The following is an 11,012-nucleotide window of genomic DNA, read 5'->3' as shown; positions in this document are numbered from 1 at the left end:
CTTCATCTTTACCTTCTGTTATTCCCACAGTTTATCCCAGAGCTCTAATTTTGACATGTTGCAGGCAGGTGGGATATCTTTCTTTAAGTCTCTGCAACATACTTTATTTACAAATGGCATAATACATTTCTTTTGATCTAGCATCATATTTGCACTGGACAATAAAAAAAAGTATATCAAATACAAATTCTTGGTTGCGAATGACACTAACACTCTCACACTATCTCAGGTAAACTCTTAACCACCACTTGAAGACTTTAACAAATGTGCAAGGAAATATTGATAAAAAATGAAAATAATCTTTGCTTAAAATTGCAATCTGTTACACGTGTAAAATGTTGTTCAAACAAGTGGTTTATAAGAACTTAATTCAGATCAAACAATACATGTTAACAGTATGGCATATTTCAGCATTATTGAATTTTTAACTTATATTTTTCTCCATGCACACATACTAATTCAAACAAAGCACACATCGACTTAAAAACTTCAAAAACATTTAAAACATTGGAAGTATACAAATTGGACTAGGAAATTGTGTTCACACACTTTTTTACATAGAATTTATGTAAATACAATCAAAAAGCGATGATAATTGATGGTCTTTAAAAAGATACAAAAGAATATTTAACATTCAAATTGTGTGCATTTAGATTTTTTATAGAGAATTTATGTAAACGAAGCATTAAAAATAGCAATAATGCTTGAGAGTCCTTTAAAAAGATTAAAAAAGAATATTAAACATGCAATTTGTGTGCAAATACTTTTTTACATATAATTTATATAAATGGAACATTTAAAATAGTGATGGTTGATGAATAAAGTGTTCTTTTGAAGATGATTATCTAGTATATAATTTCAAATGGACAATTAAAAACAACAAAATCAAACAATACATACATTTTGTGTATGAAATACTCTTCACAACCGTGTCAACGACCAAGTATTTCATAAACTTAATGCTTAAAAAATTAAGTGCACATGCACATACAAATTATATGACGTTTGTATGACTGTGTTAATGACCTAAACGTCAGATTTATGCAAAAACAGATGCTTCTAGCAAACAACACTCTATTAGCCACGTGAGTGCCGCCTAAATCTAAGGAAAAACAATAGCCTGCATACGAACATCATATAGCCGCATTAGCGATCGATACCCATATGTTTTTTGGGAAAGGGGAAGGGAAGTTGACTTACCATAAGGATACTAGATTCTCCACGTTACCGACATAGTACCCAGACAGTAAGCCAATACTTACCACAAGGACACCATCTTCCCCGCGTCACCGAGGTGATGCCCCATGACAAGAATTGTTCAGTAGAACAGCTTACACACACACTCCCATTGTGTGGTAAGGTACCTTATTATTGCCGCGCACTACGACAAAAGGCACGCTACCACACACCGCATACACATACACACAACACATGCCCGAATCGTGTGGTCAGATACTCTGCTGTGTTGTCGTCCACTGCGATGCAGAGCACGCTCCCACACGACCCCCTCTCTCGCTCTCTCCTCTCTCCTCTCAACGTACTTGCAAAGGTGGTCGAGTCTCTCTCTCTCTCTCTCTCTCTCTCTCTCTCTCTCTCTCTCTCTCTCTCTCTCTCTCTCTCTCTCTCTCTCTCTCTCTCTCTCTCTCTATCTCTCAGAAGATGAAAGCAAGACGAAATAACACCCAGCGGGCCCAATCGGATCCACGTATGTATAATTCTACGAGCCCGCTAGGCTTTTCAGTATTCCCGGCAGGCCCGCAGGGAAAATGATAAACCCCGATGGACCCGTCGGGAATACAGAAAGGCCCGCCGAGAATTTAGTGGGTTTGCAGGTCACCATTAACCGGGTTCTATGTGATTATGTTTAGTGTAATCATGTAAATGTGTCAATAAGACCTTGTGATCACACAAAATTTGACGTAATTACGTAAATATTAAATCCTTGGCTAGGAGTCATCAAGGAGCACGCTCTACTCAAGGAGGTAAGAAAGCTTCTAGCGGTAGGTTTCATTTATCTAGTGGAGAAGTCAGAGTGGGTCTCTCCCATTGTTGTCACTCCCAAGAAGAACAACAAGTGGAGGGTGTGTGTGGATTACCGTCCACTAAATGAGGCAACAAAAAGAGATCACTTTCCCCTCCCACTTCAGGATGAGATACTAAATGAGGTAGCTGGTCATGAGAAGTACACTGTGTGTGATGGCTACTCAGGTTACTTTCAAATAGGTATCGCATTGGAGGATCAGTTGAAAACTACGTTCATCACTCCTTGGGGTTGTCATGCTTTTAGAGTCATGCCATTTGGCCTGACAAATGCTCCTGCAACTTTCCAACATTTCATGAACATGGTGTTTCAAGCATTTTTTGGAAAGTCAATTAGGGTGATCATTGATTATTTTAGCATTTATAGCTCATAATCATTACATCTACAAAGGGTAGAAGAAGGTTTGAAGAAGCTCTGGGTGTCAACTCAACCCCGACAAGTGCCACATAGGTGAGGATGAAGTGATCTTTCTTGGTCACAAAGTTTCTTACAAAGGCATTGAGGTGGATCCTTCAAAGTCAAAGGCTCTTATTGAGTTACCTTCACCGAAGAGTCTTAAGGAGGTCATCTCATTCATTCAAAAGGTGAAGTATATGTCACACTTCATTCACTTAGCCTCAGAGTTACTTCACCCCTTGCAGAAATTGACACAACAAGTCGAGTCTGTTTGGTCTGATGAGCTTGAAGAATATTTTTGTAACATCAAAATCATTCTATCAGAACTACCAACACTTATGCCTCCTTGTTGGGAGTATAAATTCTTTGTTAGCTCTATTGTTGGGAAAGAAACAAAGGGTTCAGTTTTTCTACAACAAGATCCCCATAGTAACAGGATGCAACCCATCTACTTTGCTAGTAGGGTCATGAATGCTTTGGAGAGAGGCTACACAGCAGCAGAATTGATGATGCTTTCTCTCATGTTTGCGGTGAGAAAGTTTAGATCCTAATTTCTACCAAAACCTTTTGTAATTCTCTCTACATAAAATTTGTTCCCTTGGGTGTCATCTCAAATGAATCTTAGTACTAGGATCTCTTAGTGGATTATGGAGTTGCAAGAGTTCCAATACTCTTTCAAGGTAGAAGATAGTGTGCGTGAACAATTTGTAGGGAGTCTCACTTATAGGGTACATGAGAAGGAGATTAAAGTGCCTGAAGTAAAAACCCTACCATTGCCACCACCTAAAAGTATTCCTAATGATTTTACCTTGTCACAGGAAAAGCAGGGGGAGAGCTAGTGTTTCTCAACCCAAGTGGAGAGGTGGTCATGAAAGAGAAGGTCAATCTATCAGGTTCAACTAGCAACAATGAAGCAGAATACGACACGCTACTTCATGGTTTAAAGATGTGCATTGGCCAAGGTATACAACCTCTCGTGGTAAAGAGGGATGCACTTCTCATTGTGAAATAGATTTTAGGCATTTGGGCATGCAAGAATGGAAGCTTAAGGACAAAATTTCATGCCATTCGTAGGTTTTTTAATCAATTTGAAGGAGTGCAACTATATCATATTCCTAGGAAACAAAATGAAGATGCCGATTTACTTGCACAACAAGCAGTTACATATGTTGAGAAAGAAGTGCAGGTCATCATGGTGGCAGCAGGCTGTCAAGCAGCCAAGATACCAGGGATTGGAGTCATTGGCTCCCATTATTGGCTACATTTTGGAGGGTGAGTTTCCACAAGACTTTACAAAAGCTCAGAAGAGGAGGCTCATGAAGAAGGCAAGTTTCTATCTCTTCCTAGAAGGATCCCTTGTCAAAGAGAGGGAAGGATCAAGTGTGCAAAAGAGTACCAACTATCGAGAAAATTCCAACCATTCTAAAAGGTTTGCATGAAGAGGCATGTGGTGGTCATTTTGCCCAAGAATTAACTGTGAAGAAGATTTTGCTTGCGGGGTATGTTTGGCCAAGCTTGCATGTGGATGTCCAATATTGGTGTAAAAGCTGTCACAACTGGAAATAGAAGGTTGGTGCATGGACCGAGGCAAATAGTGCTTGCAAATGGATCCTTTAAAGAATGAGGCATTGATGCTATGGGTCCTCTTCCTAGAACAAAAAATGGTAAACTCTACATTCTAGTGGCCATAAATTACATGACTAGGTGGGTAGAGGCTCAAAGTGTGATTATGGTAAATGGAAAAATAGTGAGCAGGTTTGTCTACACTAATATTTGTTGTAGATTTGGCACACCTCTGGAGATTGTTTCTGATAATGGTCCAGGGTACAAGAAGGGTTTACTCACAGAAGTTTGTGACGAGCTTCACATTCTACATCGCCATAGCATACCATACTACCCACAGTCAAATGGTTTGGTGAGAAGGCTAATGGTGTCATTGCAGGCATCATTAGAATTATGGTGCAAAACTAGACAAAGTTATGGGATGACTTCTTGGATGGTTCCTTGTGGGCATATTGGACCACATATAGGGAGGCAACAGAGTTCACGCCAATTCACTTGGTCTATGGTCAAGAGGCTTTGCAGCCTATTGAGCTAAACATTCCAACAATGCGGCTTCATGACAGATGTGCACAAGATGATCAAGAGGTATGGATGGATCGACTTCTTACATTATTGGAGCTTGAGTGGAAAAGAGAAGCAGCTTACGAGTGCTACAAAAGGAAAGCTATACAAGAAAGGAGAAGCTTGACAAGAAACTCAAGGAAAAATGCATCAAGGAAGGAGAGCTTGTGATAAGGTATGACAATCGACTCTACAATCGTTTTGATGCCAAGTTTGAAACTAGATGGCAGGGACCGTACATAGTCAAGAAGGCTTTCAATTCAAGTTACTATTAGCTTATGGACTTGAATTGTAAACATCACTCCAGGAAGGTAAACGGATATCGCCTGCAGCCCTATTTGAGTCACCTTCTACCAAAGGATCTACCAAAGAACTGTCAAAGAGAGACTATCTCATGTAAGTTTTGTTGCACGAAGCATGAGTGTGACAAGAACCCACACAATGAAAATCCTGTCAAGGGACCAGATATCATAGAGGACTCAAAAGCACTCTCTTTACAAAAGATGCTTTATGATGGTACATGAATATATTATCATCCTAGGGGAGGGCTAATAATAGTCGTTTTTGGCTCTCCGTAAATTCCATAGTGAGCTAGCTCACCCTACCAAAATCACCTAAACACTGTGGCTATTCTTACCTTTTTATTGTACATAAACGTGTGTCAGTTAGGGGACTTTCTCCATATCTTCTTAAAACCCTCAGCTAACTAGTCACTGGGATAGTTGAGCCAAATAAATAAATAAAAGCAAAAAGTAATAATATTATGGTCCATTTGTGTGTAAATATTTCATTATATATAGGGCCTAAATATAGGGAATTTTCATTATTATTTTGGTATTTATTTAAATATTTCTACCTAGGTGTGTTATTTTCGTAAGTATGCTATGTACATTTACTCACCATTACCATAATCTTTCTTACCTTGTATTCTATAAAAAATCATTTCATGCAAGCTTCTCTTATTTTTGGTGTGAATCCACTCCAAGGAAAACCTCAAAAATATCTTCTACCATCAGTCACATTGCCTTTCACTAAATTTCTATTTTCTACAGGTATTTCTTCTTACCTCTTGTAAATAATTATACACCAATAAGAACAAATAAGGGCCCTCCTCATTTGATTCTCTATATTCTCATGTATATATTTTTTATATATAAAGCCCACACTATTCTAAATTCCATGAATAGTTTATATATACTAGCCTATTTTTTTTCATCATATCCATATATTGTATTTATGCATAATCCACAACCATGCATATTTCCAAACCCCTAAGAATAAATTAGGTCATGCTCTAATGCAAGGAGAGGCTCACCTTTGGAATCTTATGCAAATTCAACAAGAAGGGGGCCACTGAAGACTTTTTTGTGAAGAAAAATAGACATTTTTGTGGGATTTTTTATATCCCTCTCCACTCCAAATTTGAAGCGGTGATTACACGACGAAATGTGGACCAGAAGCTGAATAATCACCTCAAACATTTTCTTAATCTTTAGAGCTACCAACGGTGAGGTATGATTTTTTGATTGGACCCCAGTCTGCTCACTCTTCTCACAAGTAACCCATGGTCTTCTCACCTCCTTTCCTACGTACACACACACACACACACACACACACACACACTCATTCCTCTCCATCCCTCACTCAAACCTTCAACTTTCATGGCTTCTTTCATCTTCTTCACCATTAACCTCCCTTCTTACTACCATAGCTCTCATACGAGCTCTACATATACATACACCATCTCTATGCCTATCTCTATTACTTCCAAAGTACAATTCCATCTCCCCTTCTTTTATACATAAAATTCATCATGTAAACCATGCTTAACCTCTTTAAATTGAGAGATCTCATCAATCAAATTGCCATTCTCATCGCGATAATGAACTTTGACGGCAGTGGCATAAAGAAGAGAGGAGGAAGAAGAGGATCGATAGTCATTTTGAGAACCTACACAAGTAAGTCCAAAACTTCTTTAAACTTTACCATCATAAAGGTTTTCTCCTTTCATTCAACCATCTTACTTCAACCATCCACCTCATTCTCCCCATCGTAAATATATCATTAACTTTCTAGTGATTACTAACACTAACCACTAACATACTAACATAAAATAGCCATTGACCTAACCATAAAAGACACCTCACCTCAAAACATGTGCATACTACATCTCTTTCTCTCTCTCTCTCTCTCTCTCTCTCTCTCTCTCTCTCTCTCTCTCTCTCTACTTTATTAAAACTCTACTTTCACCTTATCTACCATCAATAATGCTCTCTTTTGAGCCCACTTCCATGACTCAAGTAGGAAAAAAAGACCCGCAATATTTTGATATGCAGAAAAAATCATAATCATAATTTGTTAACTTGTAAATTAGGATTTCCAACGAGGATATCCAACCTATAAATAGGCCCCTCTCCTTCTTGTAAAATAACCTCCTATATCTCACATAGCACCCCAGCACTATATGCATGAAGAGAGACCAACTACTTTGTGAGCTTCACTTTTGGTGTGAGAGACGCTTTCAAGCTACACATTGCAAGTGAGAGAGCGTGAGTTCAAAAATCTCAAAACCGCTATTGTATATGTCCCTCCATCATTAATAAATTGAGGTTTGGTGCATAAAAGGCGTGATTCGACGTTCAAATCTTCCTCCTTCCACTTGTGCCATACGGTTTGGTGAAATCAAGGTGACTTGTGTATTTTGAGTTTCTATCATTTGATCTTGCTTTAGAAGGTGTTTTAGTGTGCTTTCATTGCCAATTTTGTGTCCATTGTAAGAGGGTATTATGGTGAGAGATCTCCCACACCCTAAGACAGTGTCTGTGTGTTGGCAATGTTTAGCATTCACTAAGCATTGAGTTAGTTTTGTACAAACTCTACGATAGCATCATAATGTGTGAGGTTGTTTGTGTGTGTTTTGTGGCGCATCTTCTTGGTTGTGAAAAAATCTCTCTTACGTCCTAGTTCGCATACCATAACTAGGTGGTGCCCTTATCTTGTTTGGGTTTGGTTGTGGGTTTGTTGTTGTATTGTGCTTGTGGTTTCCCTAGCCCCAATTGAGCAACACGGGAGTCTTGAGGGGTGTTTAGAGGTCGCCTCTGTTGTTGCCCACCCCAGACCGCCTTAGCACCTTAGTCACCAAGCATGACAAGAACCTCAAGCTTGGGCCATGTTCTCACCTCAAGCACAACCCTAGCTTGCCTAAGGTCTAAGGACTTTTATCACTAACCTTTGGAGATCTTTAATGAGGTTAACCCTAAGGTCTTTTAAGTTCCACTAGATGCATGTTGATCTTTGATAGACTACCTCCATTTGGACCCCTATTGAGATGTAACCATCTTAACTCTTGGTCCTCTGCTGAGATAAGTCTAGAAGCACTTATTACACATTGCTCTTTGGTAGACAATGTCCTTTTGGAACCCTATTGGGATGTAACCATCTCTCCTCTTGGTCCCCTGTTGAGATAAGTCTAGAAGCACTTATTGCCCATTGCTCTTTGGTAGACCATCTCCTTTTGGACCCCTATTGAGATGCAACCATCTCTCCTTTTGGTCCCCTACTGACTAGATAGATCTAGAAGCACATGTCTCTATTCTAACTCTTGTTTAATATGAGAAAATAATTTGGGTTAGCTAGATATTAGATTTTATGACATTGCCTCTCTCTTGAAATCATAGTCATCCTCGACTACTATGAGGTAGAGAAGATAAAACCTAGTAATTAGTCCATGTTTCTTAGCGGGTAGAGGATCCTTTTTACCCTACGACATCATTCCAAGATGGATGACTAATCCATTTGGTGCTTGGGAGACTTAGCTGCCGCACACATGTCTACTCTTTGATCCATATCATACTTCCAAAGTAGAGTGATAAGTTCTACTTGGTGTTTGGGAGAAGTCATCACCACAACCATGATCCTAGGCATGCATACTTCTTAAATTTTGTGCACATCAAAAGAAAGATAATGAGTCTTAAAAGACAAAAACATTGTTAATTTAAATTGCATTTTCATTTACTTACTCTAGTATAGCATTGTAAGCATTGACAAGGTTCATATTATCCTTACCCTAGGTTCCTTGCATCCATCTAGCATCTTTAACACTAGAATGGTAACCTAATAGGACATAAAAGTGTCCTTTCAGGTTTTGGGAAAAATTTCCAAAACCATAGTAGATCCACTCATTTTGAAAAATCCTTTCATGAGCTTATAGTTCAATAACTACTACATATGGAAAAAATGAGAAACTTGTAATTTTTCTCATCCCTTGGCCACTACAAGCCTCCAAAGTTGATGGACCAGTGCATTTTGCCCAAAGCAACAATTTCTTACAGTTGATTGCATATAAATAAGAGTGGAGATTTTTGTAGGACATGAGATAAAATGCCCCGTTAACTTCAATGGGTTGGTGACCAAAACATATGGTTGCTTTTACCTCACTAATTTTGTTTTGGGCAAAAAAAATAGGTACAAAAAAGTTTGCTATCATCAAAGTTTCTATAGTCACGCTCAATACAGATACTATATACATTTTTTCTTAGTTCCCTTTGGGCCTCTGGATTCAAAAGGAGCCATGGAGCATGTCAAAACTTGGATAATGGATCTCTTACAATTGGAACCTTGGGGGCAATGATAAAGTGCTAAATACAGAAAACATGAAAAAACTAGGTTTAGCATTATGACCTTTAGAAACCCATAGAAACTACTCAATATCTAGCCAAGTTTGTAGTCTATGATTAGATATGGTCACTACCTACAAAATACACACAATTGGCCTAAGAAACTAGTAATATTGAGAAAGTTATACTTGCTACTCTAAAATGTATCGTATTCTTCAGCAATCAAAAAACTCAACCATCATCATATACTATGCTATATAGCATATTAGGTCCCCCAAAACTCAAGGAAGATTAGCTTTATGTTATACATTACACTTACACAATCAAAATTGAATTTGGATATCAAGAAAGCCACCAAAAAAATCATAAAAGTGCTAATTTTGGCCAAAAGACAGGATTGTGCAATTCTTGTAAATTGGTCATAACTTTCAATTTTAACACTTAGCTCTCCCTACAAGCATCAAAACATGTTGAGAACTATGAAGGCCTAACCTCTAGCCATCTAAACCTCACAAACATGAAGTTTAGAGTGGTATAGTTGCCAAAAATTGAAAAAAAGCTAAAAACATGACCCGTTTTTTCACACAATTTAGGTTAAAAAATGTTGTGCAAGAGTAAGGTTAATGGTGAGATCGATACTCAAAAAAAAATGCTAAGTTTTTTTCAGCTCATAAGGCAACTTTGTGGATATTTAGCACCTAGAAATTCATTTTCATACTCTTCAAATAATTCAAGCAAAATGGTCACTTAACAGCACACAAAAGTGTCCAAGGACATAAAAGTGTCATGTTACCATTCTAGTGTTAAAAGGATAATTATTTAACTTAATAAGATGTCATTAGATTATCTTATCGTTTCTTAATACCTTGTCTTCATGTCATAGGATGGACTCATATTGAAGTACTTCTTCTTGTTCTTCGATTTTTGGAGGGTCTGCAACTATTTCTTCTTTTGGTGGTGCTTCTTTAATTGTAAGGCTTAAGTAAGCTCTCATGGAAAACATTGTGCCAATGGTTGGGTAACTTTAATTGATAAACTATCTCATTGATTGGCTTAAGAATTTACAAAGGACCATAGTATCTTTTTGCCAGTTTAGCATAATACTCTTGGTGGCCTGTAGGATTCTTGCCCGTAGTATGCCTTAGATGAGCCTTGAGAAACTTTACCAAGACCCAGTCATTTTTCTTAAAGGCTAAAGCTCTTATGTGCTTATTAACAGCAACCCGTTTTGCCTTTGTTGTGAGATAGATATAACCTCTTTAATCTTTTGAAAAGATTCTTGTGAGTCTCAGCTATATTCATCAGTAGCAAAGATCTTCCCATGTACTTTAAGTTTTAAGGTACTCTTGGATCTTCCCTCTTTAACCTCGAAAGGTGCTTTCCCCATAGAAGTATAAGCGGTAGGTACTTCTCTCATTGAGAACGTTGATCTACTTCCATGACATAGGATTTTAGTAGATTGAAGAATCATTAGATTAGTTATTCCATTTTGCAGTCATCCGCTTGTGGATAATAGGCCAAAAGAGAAATTTAATCTACTTCCTAGATTCTCAAAGAGACCCTTGTAGAAATTATTGGTCATTTTCAGATCTTTGTCGGACACTATGGATGTTGGCAAGCCATGATACTTGAAAACTTTAGATCTAAAGAGGGTTGTCGTTTGATGTGCCTTAATAGTTTTTTTGACAAGCATAGAGTGTGTTTTCTTGCTAAGCCCGTCGATTGAAACAATCCATGTTGCTTCCCTCAATCAAATTTTACTTTTTGGTATACCACGCATTGAAACATACTTTTGGATGTTTACTTTTCATGGTAGACCAACAGAAATACATTTC

The sequence above is a fragment of the Adiantum capillus-veneris genome, unplaced genomic scaffold (genome assembly GCF_014529385.1).
Source record: "Adiantum capillus-veneris isolate H3 unplaced genomic scaffold, ASM1452938v2 Hic_scaffold_259, whole genome shotgun sequence".
Taxonomy (NCBI): Eukaryota; Viridiplantae; Streptophyta; class Polypodiopsida; order Polypodiales; family Pteridaceae; genus Adiantum; species Adiantum capillus-veneris.
The sequence above is the reverse complement of the archived record's forward strand: the minus strand, read 5'-3'. Positions refer to the sequence as shown.